This window comes from Oncorhynchus gorbuscha, linkage group LG18 (assembly GCF_021184085.1).
Source record: "Oncorhynchus gorbuscha isolate QuinsamMale2020 ecotype Even-year linkage group LG18, OgorEven_v1.0, whole genome shotgun sequence".
Taxonomy (NCBI): domain Eukaryota; kingdom Metazoa; phylum Chordata; class Actinopteri; order Salmoniformes; family Salmonidae; genus Oncorhynchus; species Oncorhynchus gorbuscha.
This window is the reverse complement of record NC_060190.1, coordinates 1,840,187-1,856,611: the sequence shown is the minus strand read 5'-3', so window position 1 is coordinate 1,856,611 and position 16,425 is coordinate 1,840,187.

Genomic DNA, 16,425 nt, shown 5'->3' with positions numbered 1-16,425 from the left:
AAACCTTTTTCAGCCTGGGGCCCAGTGACAGTGGGAAGTCCATCCTGTCTGACTGTGCCCACCCTTTTTACACCAGGGGTTCTTAAACCTTTTTCAGCCTGGGGCCCAGTGACAGTGGGAAGTCCATCCTGTCTGACTGTGCCCACCCTTTTTACACCAGGGGTTCTTAAACCTTTTTCAGCCTGGGGCCCAGTGACAGTGGGAAGTCCATCCTGTCTGACTGTGCCCACCCTTTTTACACCAGGGGTTCTTAAACCTTTTTCAGCCTGGGGCCCAAATTAAAAAAATTCTGTGTTTTCCTGGGACCCAAGCTTATTAAAATATGCAACTATGTGTAAAATATTGGTTGATTTCATTGCACTTTATGCCTTAAACAAATGTAAGATAAACAAAAACATGTAACAATGATATGAAATACCCATAAAAAGACTAATCATGTTTATTCTTTAAAAAAAACTCTTACATATCTGTCTAGGTTGGACCTGTTGCTGTTAAAATACAATAAATCATTTTCTTTCTCAACTGGGAGTAAACTGATTGATCACATCACACAGATGAGTAACAGAACACACACACACACAGGCTCAGTTTTTGTTGCAGAAGTGTGATAAACAATGTATGTGAACTTCGGAAAAATACAGCCCACCTAAAGAGAGGTGGATTTTTTACTGATGTGAGTTAATTTGTGTGTGGGTGCTATACAAAGATTGTGTTCTCATTTTGAAGTCAGAGCGCTCTCTAAAGAAAGGACTGAGCTATTGCAGAATCTGAGACTTTGTCTACTTCTTTATTAACTGAAGCCTTACAACCTTCGGGAAATAGACAAAGCTTTGAGTAGAAGTTGAATTCAACCATTGACATAATCTTGTGACAATACTCCAATATTTCTTTACAACATTCTAGTTCTCGATGTCTTTATTCCACTACTGAAGAAGTATGACTCAAATCACCTACTCATATTTTATTAATATAATATTTAATGTAAATATTATTCATATTTCAAACATTCAGCCTGAAAAAATATAAATGTTTAATAATTCCATTCCTCACTATTAATTAAGTGAATTATTGCCAATACATATTAACATTCTGTTTTGATATTTCATCATATTTGCATTTCATGTAACGTTTAGTAATCTTAATTATTTATGCAACCAACTGACAATTTTTGGGGGTTCAAATTATATTGTTTACAAAGAATGGAATAAAACAAGCTTTTCCTTAGAATGATCATTAGTCTTTCAGTTTTTTTTGTTATTCTTTAGTTTTTTTATCCTTTGATTTCAATACATTTTTATTTTTCCATAACTATAAACTGTAACAAACAGAGTGGACAACGTTGTAGACTTTACCATTTGCCAAAGTTTATTTACAAGGAGAGCAAGTTGAGTATTGAGTTGTTGCACACGCTCATTTCACACAGTAGGCGTTACCTAACGAAAATATGCAAATAAATTCTAGAACGCACCAATAGGAACTCTCTTGCTCCTGCTTGGCTCTGCCCACTTCCTCGCTTGTTCCGCCCACTATGATTCATTTGCTTCCATTGGAAACGATAGAACAGAGCCTATCATTGGGTTAGTTATAAAACATATTTGGCCACACAGTCTCTGAAGAGCATGGGGTGTGGCGGACTTTAGCCAGCTGGGCTGGGGGCGGGGATACGGGCGGAGCTGGGCTGGGGGCGGGGATATGGGATACGGGCGGAGTTGGGCTGGGGGCGGGGATACGGGATACGGGCGGAGTTGGGCTGGGGGCGGGGATACGGGATACGGACGGAGCTGGGCTGGGGGCGGGGATACGGGCGGAGCTGGGCTGGGGGCGGGGATACGGGCGGAGCTGGGCTGGGGGCGGGATATGGGATATGGGATACGGGCGGAGTTGGGCTGGGGGCGGGGATATGGAATATGGGCGGAGTTGGGCTGGGGGCGGGAATATGGGATACGGGCGGAGTTGGGCTGGGGGCGGGGATATGGAATATGGGCGGAGTTGGGCTGGGGCGGGGATATGGAATATGGGCGGAGTTGGGCTGGGGGCGGGGATACGGGATACGGGCGGAGCTGGGCTGGGGGCGGGGATACGGGCGGAGCTGGGCTGGGGGCGGGGATATGGGATACGGGCGGAGTTGGGCTGGGGGCGGGGATACGGCGGAGCTGGGCTGGGGGCGGGATATGGGATATGGGATACGGGCGGAGTTGGGCTGGGGGCGGGGATATGGAATATGGGCGGAGCTGGGCTGGGATATGGGATACGGGCGGAGTTGGGCTGGGGGCGGGGATATGGAATATGGGCGGAGCTGGGCTGGGGGCGGGGATATGGGATATGGGCGGAGTTGGGCTGGGGGCGGGGATATGGGCGGAGCTGGGCTGGGGGCGGGGATATGGGATACGTGCGGAGTTGGGCTGGGGGCGGGGATATGGAATATGGGCGGAGCTGGGCTCGGGTGGGGATATGGGCGGGGCTGGGGGCGGGGATAGAACTATCATATCACATTACAGAAGGATTAAGGGGCAAACACACAGTCATCATTCTAACAGTTTTTTAATGAAATCTGGCCACTTATTTATATCGTAAGTAAAGAATCCAAGCAGTACATCTCTCCATAATAGTGTAACATCTTCATAAATGTGTTCAATTATAAATCTACTGGTGTCTTACCACAGATTCCTTACATGAATACAATGCCCAAAAAGATAAAACACTGTTTCTGGGTGGTCATTACAAAAGGTACAATTGGAGTTGATGTTTTCCTTAAACTTCTTCATATAGTGGTTGTCAGGATAATATTTATGAATAATTTAAAAAGAAACTTCCTTAATTTTGTTAATAAGTAGGTACTTTTTCCCAACAGATGTGATCAATGAAACCTATTCTAATAAGGCATGACAAGGTATAGACACAACATCCCGTTGAAACAAGGCTCGTATAGCTCTACTGTTGTTGAATGGACTGACATGACAAGGTATAGACACAACATCCCGTTGAAAGAAGGCTCGTATAGCTCTACTGTTGTTGAATGGACTGACATGACAAGGTATAGACACAACATCCCGTTGAAAGAAGGCTCGTATAGCTCTACTGTTGTTGAATGGACTGACATGACAAGGTATAGACACAACATCCCGTTGAAAGAAGGCTCGTATAGCTCTACTGTTGTTGAATGGACTGACATGACAGCTCTACTGTTGTATGGAGACACAACATCCCGTTGAAAGAAGGCTCGTATAGCTCTACTGTTGTTGAATGGACTGACATGACAAGGTATAGACACAACATCCCGTTGAAAGGCTCGTATAGCTCTACTGTTGTTGAAAGACACAACATCCCGTTGCTCGCTCTACTGTTGTTAGACACAACATCCCGTTAGTATAGCTCTACTGTTGTTGAATGGACTGACATGACAAGGTATAGACACAACATCCCGTTGAAAGAAGGCTCGTATAGCTCTACTGTTGTTGAATGGACTGACATGACAAGGTATGGACACAACATCCCGTTGAAAGAAGGCTCTGTTGTTGAATATAGCTCTACTGTTGTTGAATGGACTGACATGACAAGGTATAGACACAACATCCCGTTGAAAGAAGGCTCAAGGTATAGACACAACATCCCGTTAGCTCTACTGTTGTTGAATGGACTGACATGACAAGGTATAGACACAACATCCCGTTGAAAGAAGGCTCGTATAGCTCTACTGTTGTTGAATGGACTGACATGACAAGGTATAGACACAACATCCCGTTGAAAGAAGGCTCGTATAGCTCTACTGTTGTTGAATGGACTGACATGACAAGGTATAGACACAACATCCCGTTGAAAGAAGGCTCGTATAGCTCTACTGTTGTTGAATGGACTGACATGACAAGGTATAGACACAACATCCCGTTGAAAGAAGGCTCGTATAGCTCTACTGTTGTTGAATGGACTGACATGACAAGGTATAGACACAACATCCCGTTGAAAGAAGGCTCGTATAGCTCTACTGTTGTTGAATGGACTGACATGACAAGGTATGGACACAACATCCCGTTGAAAGAAGGCTCGTATAGCTCTACTGTTGTTGAATGGACTGACATGACAATGGTATGGACACAACATCCCGTTGAAAGAAGGCTCGTATAGCTCTACTGTTGTTGAATGGACTGACATGACAAGGTATAGACACAACATCCCGTTGAAAGAAGGCTCGTATAGCTCTACTGTTGTTGAATGGACTGACATGACAAGGTATAGACACAACATCCCGTTGAAAGAAGGCTCGTATAGCTCTACTGTTGTTGAATGGACTGACATGACAAGGTATGGACACAACATCCCGTTGAAAGAAGGCTCGTATAGCTCTACTGTTGTTGAATGGACTGACATGACAAGGTATAGACACAACATCCCGTTGAAAGAAGGCTCGTATAGCTCTACTGTTGTTGAATGGACTGACATGACAAGGTATAGACACAACATCCCGTTGAAAGAAGGCTCGTATAGCTCTACTGTTGTTGAATGGACTGACATGACAAGGTATAGACACAACATCCCGTTGAAAGAAGGCTCGTATAGCTCTACTGTTGTTGAATGGACTGACATGACAAGGTATAGACACAACATCCCGTTGAAAGAAGGCTCGTATAGCTCTACTGTTGTTGAATGGACTGACATGACAAGGTATAGACACAACATCCCGTTGAAAGAAGGCTCGTATAGCTCTACTGTTGTTGAATGGACTGACATGACAAGGTATAGACACAACATCCCGTTGAAAGAAGGCTCGTATAGCTCTACTGTTGTTGAATGGACTGACATGACAAGGTATGGACACAACATCCCGTTGAAAGAAGGCTCGTATAGCTCTACTGTTGTTGAATGGACTGACATGACAAGGTATAGACACAACATCCCTACTGTTGTTGAATGAAAGAAGGACACAACATCGTTATAGCTCTACTGTTGTTGAATGGACTGACATGACAAGGTATAGACACAACACAACATCCCTGTTGTTTGAAATGAAGGCTCGTATAGCTCTACTGTTGTTGAATGGACTGACATGACAAGGTATAGACACAACATCCTGACAAGGTGACACAACATCCCGTTGAAAGAAGGCTCGTATAGCTCTACTGTTGTTGAATGGACTGACATGACAAGGTATAGACACAACATCCCGTTGAAAGAAGGCTCGTATAGCTCTACTGTTGTTGAATGGACTGACATGACAAGGTATAGACACAACATCCCGTTGAAAGAAGGCTCGTATAGCTCTACTGTTGTTGAATGGACTGACATGACAAGGTATAGACACAACACAACATCTACTGTTGTTGAATGGACTGAAGACGTTGAAAGGTAGGAACACAACATCCCGTTGAAAGAAGGCTCGTATAGCTCTACTGTTGTTGAATGGACTGACATGACAAGGTATGGACACAACATCCCGTTGAAAGAAGGCTCGTATAGCTCTACTGTTGTTGAATGGACTGACATAAAAACAAATCTTTCCTACCGATGAGCCAACAGGGTTAATCGTAGTTAATATTCTAAAAACAAAGAAGTATTTTTATACAATATGTCCCGATTCCATATGTAATATCCGCGTGGAGAAAAATGATGCTTATAAATTAAGGTCCATAACAAGAAAATCTGCCGATATAAAGCAGAGAGATTCACTGGAACTTTCTTTCAATATTATAATTGCAAACCAACATGAAGCATACAAACTTGGTAGTACAGAGTAAATCAATATGACGTTGCGAAATATTGCATTTTACCCACACTGTTGTTAAATTGGTGGGTAAAAACGAATGCTTCCTAACCGTTAACTTGTCTGAAAATAAAATATACGTTTATCTCATCTGCGTTACCCACTCCAGTCAGCAGATGGCGGTCTGAGACTTTAAGGTGATGCTGTCAGTGTGACGTATAATGTAGTGGACGGAACTCTTCTTTCATCAGCAGCAACAGTTAGTCGGACACCTCGGTAGCTTGCTAGAGGAATTAGCCGAACCAATATAGCTCTTTAGACGCTTTCGTGTGTATTAGCCACTGTGTTTTAAACCCACATCTGTCGTCTAGTCCGTTATCCCATTTATTTTAAATGTTTACGTTGTTATTAGTCAGCTAGCTGGCTGGTTAAGTTAGCGTTAGTAGTTAGCGTTAGCCTAGCTAGCTAACATCCCCGACCATGAGTTCACTAAACTACTCTCCTCCTGTTAAAGACTGGACGGAGGAAGCAGCTTCCCCTCCAGCTACAGAAGAGGAGGTCTGCTGGACGGAGAAAGAAACTCTCGTTAAAGAGGAGAAGGAAGAGAAGGTTGTTACAATACAAAAACAAGTAGAGGATGAGGCTGTTACAGTGAAAGAAGAAGAGAAAGACGTTTCAGTGAAAGAAGAGGAGGATGTTACTGTAAAAGAAGTGGATGTTACTGTAAAAGAAGAGGATGTTACTGTAAAAGAAGAGGAGGATGTTACTGTAAAAGAAGAGGAGGATGTTACTGTAAAAGAAGAGGAGGATGTTACTGTAAAAGAAGAGGAGAATGTTACTTTAAAAGAAGAGGAGGAAGACGCGTTCAGAGTGAAAGAGGAAGACGATGTTACAGTAAAAGAAGAGGAAGGTGCCGTTTTTGGAGTGAAATTGGAGGAGGAGGAGATCACTGTCACATCGAAAGAGGAGGAAACTGGATATCTGGGCCCGGCTCCCCAAAGCCATCTTAAGGCATCCAGTATTGATGATGAAGTTAACCATAAGGGACTTTTGAATAAACGGGCCCTGATTAACACTCGTAAGTACTGTCTTAAATACAGAGGCACAAACTCTGCGGTTGTTGAACTGATGTTTGGTGTTAAAGGGGAAAACTGCATTAGCTACATCCCACGTTGTGACTTTTTAATTATTTATATACAGACATTGATTATTGAAGAATATAACACATGCCTCATGAGCTTAGTTCAACTGTTGTACCCCATCAGAACCCCAAATAAGCTTTTTTTACTCCAATGTTTAGAAACAATGTAAACCAACACTGTATAGCCTCAACATGGTTAAAACTATAATGTTGATATCATGGATGGTCAGTCCTTGCATCCATAGGTCTGTCTATGAATTTGAAAGTAGTTACATTTCTCCAGCCCCATCCATCTTATTACCAAAACAGTGGTGGAATTACAGCTGTGTTATTGGGTTGAACTGCAGATTGGTTGATAGGGCTTTTTTAAAGGGAACTAGCTAGGTTTTAAACAGCAACAAAATGGCTGCTCAGAGACTTAGTTTGGTAAACGGCTGAGGGATGGAGAAATGTAACCACTCTCACATTCATAGAGAAAGCTATTGGAGCAACCTTAACCCAAAACCTAGTGACCTCATCAAGAAGTTCAGACATCTTGGCGTAACAGTTATAAGGTGTTGGCTTGACAGTTGCTGGACTGAGATTGGAATCCTGCTCAGGGCCTCCCCCTGAATTCACTACACTATGAATACAAGGACTGGCCATCCATAAGGTGAAGATTATAGTTTTAACCAGATTTTGAGGCTCTACAGTGTTTGTTTACAAACAGTGGGGTTATACAAGTTTGTTTTGGTTTCTGATGGGGGAAATACAGTTGAATCATTTGAGGCATTTATAAGTTCTATTCTTCAGGAATCAATAGCTATTATGATGTCATAATGATATAATGTCTGACCCCATTTAGTCGACTGGTCTTTTTTTTTTCGGTCTAAAGGCTGTTGGTCGACCAAGATTATTATTATTTTAGTCAAACAGTCGCAAATATATACGTATGTACGTTCCGTCACTGTGGCGGCGATGTCGTCGATACATGAAGCCGTTGACTCGCGTGGTTAAACTCCTGAATGACACCGGATGAATACCTGAACCTACTCCAGTCTGTGCTAATGGAACAGTCCTGTCGCTTAGCAACCGCTTCATTGGAACACTTCAGTATTGAGCTGGTCCTTCCTGTTTTGACTTATAAGCACGAATCAGGAGTATAGAGTTTTGTTCATATTCACCAGAGGGAGGGTGAGGGATGGGCTTTGTATGTGTCTCTGTGAGTGGAGTAAAAGTGATCTAGTGTTTCTTTTCCCTCTAGTCCCCCCCCCCCCCTCATCTTGTGTTCTGTCCTGTCGATGCTGAAAACCCAGCTAGATTATCTAGTGTTTCTTTTCCCTCTAGTCCCCCCCTGGCCTTATGTTCTGTCCTGTCGATGCTGAAAACCCAGCTAGATTATCTAGTGTTTCTTTTCCCTCTAGTCCCCCCCTGGCCTTATGTTCTGTCCTGTCGATGCTGAAAACCCAGCTAGAGGGATCATATTAGTGTTGTAGTCACCTGAGACTCCTCCTCCTTTCCACAGAGGGATCAAATTAGTGTTGTAGTCACCAGAGACTCCTCCTCCTTTCCACAGAGGGATCATATTAGTGTTGTAGTCACCAGAGACTCCTCCTCCTTTTGGTGTTGTAGTCACCAGAGACTCCTCCTCCTTTCCACAGAGGGATCATATTAGTGTTGTAGTCACCAGAGACTCCTCCTCCTTTCCACAGAGGGATCATATTAGTGTTGTAGTCACCAGAGACTCCTCCTCCTTTCCACAGAGGGATCATATTAGTGTTGTAGTCACCAGAGACTCCTCCTCCTTTTAGTGTTGTAGTCACCAGAGACTCCTCCTCCTTTCCACAGAGGATCATATTAGTGTTGTAGTCACCAGAGACTCCTCCTCCTTTCCATAGAGGGATCATATTAGTGTTGTAGTCACCAGAGACTCCTCCTCCTTTCCATAGAGGGATCATATTAGTGTTGTAGTCACCAGAGACTCCTCCTCCTTTCCACAGAGGGATCATATTAGTGTTGTAGTCACCAGAGACTCCTCCTCCTTTTAGTGTTGTAGTCACCAGAGACTCCTCCTTTCCACAGAGGGTCATATTAGTGTTGGAGCCCAAACTGTTTGGACGCGACAAAGTTTGTATTTTTTTTCCACGAGAAGACTGATTTTTACAACACCGCTGTAGCTCTGACACCTTCCACCGCTGATGAGGAAGGCTGATATCTGTAGCTCTGACACCTTCCACCGCTGATGAGGAAGGCTGATATCTGTAGCTCTGACACCTTTCACCGCTGATGAGGAAGGCTGATATCTGTAGCTCTGACACCTTTCACCGCTGATGAGGAAGGCTGATATCTGTAGCTCTGACACCTTCCACCGCTGATGAGGAAGGCTGATATCTGTAGCTCTGACACCTTCCACCGCTGATGAGGAAGGCTGATATCTGTAGCTCTGACACCTTCCACTGCTGATGAGGAAGGCTGATATCTGTAGCTCTGACACCTTCCACCGCTGATGAGGAAGGCTGATATCTGTAGCTCTGACACCTTTCACCGCTGATGAGGAAGGCTGATATCTGTAGCTCTGACACCTTTCACCACTGATGAGGAAGGCTGATATCTGTAGCTCTGCTGATATCTGTAGCTCTGTTTACTACCACTTTTAAGTGGGTGTGTAGACGACAACTCCAAGGGGTTTTTGACTTGTCTCCTCCCCCCTCATCTACACTGATTTGGACTGGATTTAACAAGTGACATCGATAAGGATCATGTCTTTAACCTGGATTCACCTGGTCAGTCTGTCATGGAAAGAGCAGGTGTTCATAATGTTTTGTACACTCAGTGTTATTACTTCTAAATAAACTGCTGTTCACCATCTGGGACCATTCAGCAGTCTAGATTTACCAGGTTATTACTAAATAAACTGTTCACCATCTGGGACCATTCAACAGTCTAGATTTACCAGGTTATTACTAAATAAACTGTTCACCATCTGGGACCATTCAACAGTCTAGATTTACCAGGTTATTACTAAATAAACTGTTCACCATCTGGGACCATTCAACAGTCTAGATTTACCAGGTTATTACTAAATAAACTGTTCACCATCTGGGACCATTCAACAGTCTAGATTTACCAGGTTATTACTAAATAAACTGTTCACCATCTGGGACCATTCAGCAGTCTAGATTTACCAGGTTATTACTAAATCAACTGTTCACCATCTGGGACCATTCAACAGTCTAGATTTTCCAGGTTATTACTAAATCAACTGTTCACCATCTGGGACCATTCAACAGTCTAGATTTACCAGGTTATTACTAAATAAACTGTTCACCATCTGGGACCATTCAACAGTCTAGATTTACCAGGTTATTACTAAATAAACTGTTCACCATCTGGGACCATTCAACAGTCTAGATTTACCAGGTCATTACTTTTTGGAGTTGATGATTTCTTGAGCCGCTAAGATATTTAGTTTTGATAGTTGCAAAATACCTATTTTGAATGCACTAGTTGTTAGCTTGCATGCTAATGCTCATTGACATGCTGGTAGCAAAGCAAACCAAAGAGCATTTTACTGATTGAAGTTGAAGTGTTTTTTAAGTAGAAAGCAGCTGATTTGCGACGATGGCACAAACATTATATTAAGCAGGACGTTCAAACGAGCCTTACAATTATAATCCAAAGTAGTGAGAAATGCTCTCATAAGCAACCTGGAAACGGAGGATATTTTTGCTGTCAGCCTATGAGGACTCCCCTGAGTTTCCCCCCCATGAGGGTGAATTAGTGAATAGCGACAGAGTTTAATGTGAGTTTCCTTGAGTAGCACTCCCAATATTGCTCAGAAAATGTGTGGTAATATACAGAATACATTGTGGAAAAACTAAAATCTTCGCTAACCATTTTTGCATCCATGCAGATATACTACATCCATAACTAGTGGTTTCTGTATTAGCAGGGAGGAGTTTCTGCAATCAAATTGTGTGTGCATCGCCCCCGTGAGGCAATTATAGCACAGAAAGGGGACTATATTCTAGCCTAGAGTTTTTTTCCGATTTACTACTAAAGTGAAAAAATAACACAAAATATGACTGTTGTTGATCACTGACTGTCATATTAAGATAATTGTCAATTAAGTTTATCAAAGCATTTAAATATTCATTATAGGTTGTTGTTCAACATCCTGGGCATCACCTTTTAGCTGAAAGATACAGTGGATTTCTGCTGTTGTGGGCCTTTAACCATCTGTCTGACTTTGTTGTTCACACAGGAGAGAGACGGGACTATAGTGGATCCTCTGGGGAGCCTCAACAACATCATGAAGCGGACGAGGCAGAGAAGAGTCTCTCCAGATCAGAACACCTCAAGAAACACCAGCGGAAACCCACAGGGAAGAAACTTCACCACTGCTCTGACTGCGGGAAGAGTTACTCAAGATTAGATTCACTAAAAGTACACCAGAGAATTCACACAGGCGATACAGCTCATTGCTCTGACTGTGGGAAGAAATTCACCTCTTCAGCAGACCTAAAAAGACATGAGAGAATCCATACAGGTGAGAAACCTTATAGCTGTGAACAATGTGGGAAGAGATTTACGCACTCAAGCTGCCTGAAGATACATCAGAGAACACACACAGGAGAGAAACCTTTTAGCTGTGATGAATGTGAAAAGAGATTTGTTACATCTAGCCGTCTGACTATACACCAGAGAACACACACAGGAGAGAAACCTTATAGCTGTGAGCAATGTGGGAAACGTTTTAATGTTCGAAGCGGCCTGAAAACACACCAGACAACACACACAGGGGAGAAATCTTTTAGTTGCTCTGACTGCGGGAAGACCTTTTCAAAATTATATACATTAAAATTACACCGGACAATTCACACTGGGGAGAAACTTTATAGCTGTAATCAATGTAGGAAGAGCTTTAATCACTCAAGCTTGCTGAAGGTACATCAGAGAACACACCAAGGAGAGAAATCTTTTATAGCTGTGATCAATGTGGGAAGAGATGTGTTACATCTAGCAGTCTGACTGTTCACTAGCAGACACAGGAGGGAACCCTCGTAGCTGTAATCAATGTGGGAAGAGTTTTACTCAGCCAAACATCCTGATATCACACCAGAGAACACAGGAGAGACACCTCGTAGCTGTAATCAATGTGGGAAGAGTTTTACTCAGCCAAACGTCCTGCTATCACACCAGAGAACACAGGAGAGACACCTCGTAGCTGTGATCAATGTGGGAAGAGTTTTACTCAGCCAAACGTCCTGCTATCACACCAGAGAACACAGGAGAGACACCTCGTAGCTGTGATCGATGTGGGAAGAGTTTTACTCAGCCAAACATCCTGCTATCACACCAGAGAACACAGGAGAGACACCTCGTAGCTGTAATCAATGTGGGAAGAGTTTTACTCAGCCAAACGTCCTGCTATCACACCAGAGAACACAGGAGAGACACCTCGTAGCTGTGATCGATGTGGGAAGAGTTTTACTCAGCCAAACGTCCTGCTATCACACCAGAGAACACAGGAGAGACACCTCGTAGCTGTGATCAATGTGGGAAGAGTTTTACTCAGCCAAACGTCCTGCTATCACACCAGAGAACACAGGAGAGACACCTCGTAGCTGTAATCAATGTGGGAAGAGTTTTACTCAGCCAAACGTCCTGCTATCACACCAGAGAACACAGGAGAGACACCTCGTAGCTGTAATCAATGTGGGAAGAGTTTTACTCAGCCAAACGTCCTGCTATCACACCAGAGAACACAGGAGAGACACCTCGTAGCTGTAATCAATGTGGGAAGAGTTTTACTCAGCCAAACGTCCTGCTATCACACCAGAGAACACAGGAGAGACACCTCGTAGCTGTAATCAATGTGGAAAGAGAGACGCTGGTAAAAGACCGCTGATTAAACATCAGATATAATACATATATGAAGGAGTTGTTTCATGACATCAATACGATGATGTCACAATGTAGAATGTTTTAACATTGTAGAAGGAGTATTTTAATGATGTCACAATGTAGAATGTTTTAACATTGTAGTTGGAGTATTTTAATGATGTCACAATGTAGAATGTTTTAACATTGTAGTTGGAGTATTTTAATGATGTCACAATGTAGAATGTTTTAACATTGTAGTAGGAGTATTTTAATGATGTCATAATGTAGAATGTTTTAACATTGTAGTAGGAGTATTTTAATGATGTCATAATGTAGAATGTTTTAACATTGTAGTAGGAGTAGTTTAATGATGTCATAATGTAGAACCCTAAACGTTTGTCTCCTGTTCTATTGATTTCAACATGATGTGGATATTAGCCTCATAAGGGGGAAAATCCAGGTTCTGAAATGAAAGAGTATTATTTATGTGATTAACAAAAAGTGTTGCCACTTCGGTGATCCATTTGAATCAAAATGCAACACTTAAAAATGTAGCTAGCTATTTTCTACAAGTTGTCCTCTAACCAGGGATGTACACATTATTCCCATATTCCGTGTGGAGTTTGAGCTGTTCGTTTTAACGGGATGAGAAACCTCATCTCCGCCCTCTCGCACAATTGATTTCAACTTGATATTGAAATGAGTGATGACAAAAATGTGTTGCGCTTCTCTTCGTTTTAGCGACCCCTAAATGTAAATGCATCACTCTAAAATGTAGCTGACTGTCTTCTGCAGGTTGTCCTTTAACCAGTGAGGTAAAATATATCTCCCATTTCCATGTTTTGTTTAATAGTTGTGTTAGTTTTAACAGCACGTACAACCTGATTTCCCCCCTAATCGATATCAGTGATTTATTGTTGTTGTTTTTGGTGTAATCATAATTATTTAGCCAACCAACTGACATTTTTTTTGTTTACAACGTAGTAAAACTAACTTATATTTCTGGTTGGATATTACATCCTATTCTTACTATTTTAATCAATGTCTTTTCCTTAGAATGATCATTAGTCTTTCAGCTTGTTATTCTATAGTTTTAATGTCATTTCCTTAGAATGATCATTAGTCTTTCAGCTTGTTATTCTATAGTTTTAATGTCTTTTCCTTAGAATGATCATTAGTCTTTCAGCTTGTTATTCTATAGTTTTAATGTCTTTTCCTTAGAATGATCATTAGTCTTTCAGCTTGTTATTCTATAGTTTTAATGTCTTTTCCTTAGAATGATCATTAGTCTTTCAGCTTGTTATTCTATAGTTTTAATGTCATTTCCTTAGAATGATCATTAGTCTTTCAGCTTGTTATTCTATAGTTTTAATGTCTTTTCCTTAGAATGATCATTAGTCTTTCAGCTTGTTATTCTATAGTTTTAATGTCTTTTCCTTAGAATGATCATTAGTCTTTCAGCTTGTTATTCTATAGTTTTAATGTCATTTTTAATGATCATTTTTCTTGTTATTCTATAGTTTTAATGTCATTTCCTTAGAATGATCATTAGTCTTTCAGCTTGTTATTCTATAGTTTTAATGTCTTTTCCTTAGAATGATCATTAGTCTTTCAGCTTGTTATTCTATAGTTTTAATGTCATTTCCTTAGAATGATCATTAGTCTTTCAGCTTGTTATTCTATAGTTTTAATGTCTTTTCCTTAGAATGATCATTAGTCTTTCAGCTTGTTATTCTATAGTTTTAATGTCTTTTCCTTAGAATGATCATTAGTCTTTCAGCTTGTTATTCTATAGTTTTAATGTCTTTTCCTTAGAATGATCATTAGTCTTTCAGCTTGTTATTCTATAGTTTTAATGTCTTTTCCTTAGAATGATCATTAGTCTTTCAGCTTGTTATTCTATAGTTTTAATGTCTTTTCCTTAGAATGATCATTAGTCTTTCAGCTTGTTATTCTATAGTTTTAATGTCTTTTCCTTAGAATGATCATTAGTCTTTCAGCTTGTTATTCTATAGTTTTAATGTCTTTTCCTTAGAATGATCATTAGTCTTTCAGCTTGTTATTCTATAGTTTTAATGTCTTTTCCTTAGAATGATCATTAGTCTTTCAGCTTGTTATTCTATAGTTTTAATGTCTTTTCCTTAGAATGATCATTAGTCTTTCAGCTTGTTATTCTATAGTTTTAATGTCATTTCCTTAGAATGATCATTAGTCTTTCAGCTTGTTATTCTATAGTTTTAATGTCTTTTCCTTAGAATGATCATTAGTCTTTCAGCTTGTTATTCTATAGTTTTAATGTCTTTTCCTTAGAATGATCATTAGTCTTTCAGCTTGTTATTCTATAGTTTTAATGTCTTTTCCTTAGAATGATCATTAGTCTTTCAGCTTGTTATTCTATAGTTTTAATGTCTTTTCCTTAGAATGATCATTAGTCTTTCAGCTTGTTATTCTATAGTTGTAATGTCATTTCCTTAGAATGATCATTAGTCTTTCAGGTTTTATTGTTATTCCTAATGTTTGTTGTGGTGTAAATATTTAGTGTAGTTTTTATTTTCATCGTTTTTATTTGTGTATTTTTTTTACCTTCCTGTGAAGCGCATTGTGTTGCATCCATGTCTGAAATGTGCTGTATCAATAAAGCTTGATTTGAACATATTGTAAAACAAATGAACCCAACCACCGACCAATCAACAGACTCAGTCAAAACCCATGATGAAATATGTGCAAAAGCAACACAAATCTTGGTCCATCTCAGTATGAAAAACAGTATCAATTCAGTATATCTTCCACTATGTCTAAATAGTACACGGTATGCCAGTTTACTATCTCTTTTCAACCAACCCAGTACATTCTTGTTGAACATTTTGAAATTGTAGTGTAATATAGAAATACTCATCAACTGGATGAGTCACCATTTAGTTTGGAATCCAACCATTATGTAACGTAAACTCACTCACTTTTGGACATTGCCTTGGTCCTGGTCCGTACAATTGACCTTATTTTAGCGCCCCCAAAAAACGTAATACTTCCAGGTCAACTGTAAATCAAATCAAATCCAATTTGATTTGTCACATACACATGGTTAGCAGATGTTAATGCGAGTGTAGCGAAATGCTTGTGCTTCTAGTTCCGACAATGCAGTGATAACCAACAAGTAATCTAACTAACAATTCCAAAACTACTGTCTTATACACAGTGTAAGGGGATAAAGAATATGTACATAAGGATATATGAATGAGTGATGGTACAGAGCGGCAGAGGCAAGATATAGTAGATGGTATCGAGTACAGTATATACATATGAGATGAGTATGTAAACAAAGTGGCATAGTTAAAGTGGCTAGTGATACATGTATTACATAAGGATGCAGTAGATGATATAGAGTACAGTATATACAGTGCCTTGTGAAAGTATTCGGCCCCCTTGAACTTTGTGACCTTTTTCCACATTTCAGGCTCTGTGCCCTGTAACGGCAAAGTGCAGACCTCACCTCCTCCAGGTGCGCTCACAACGTTGGACAAACGCTTGAGCGGAGGGAACGCTGGACTCGGCAAGCTGGGATGAGAACAGAGGAGGCTGGTAACCCAGACTACTCTGAAACGGAGATAACCCGGTAGCAGACGAAGGAAGCGAGTTGTGAGCGTATTCTGCCCAGGGGAGCTGTTCTGCCCAAGACGCAGGGTTTCTGAAAGAAAGGCTGCGTAGTATGCGACCAATCGTCTGA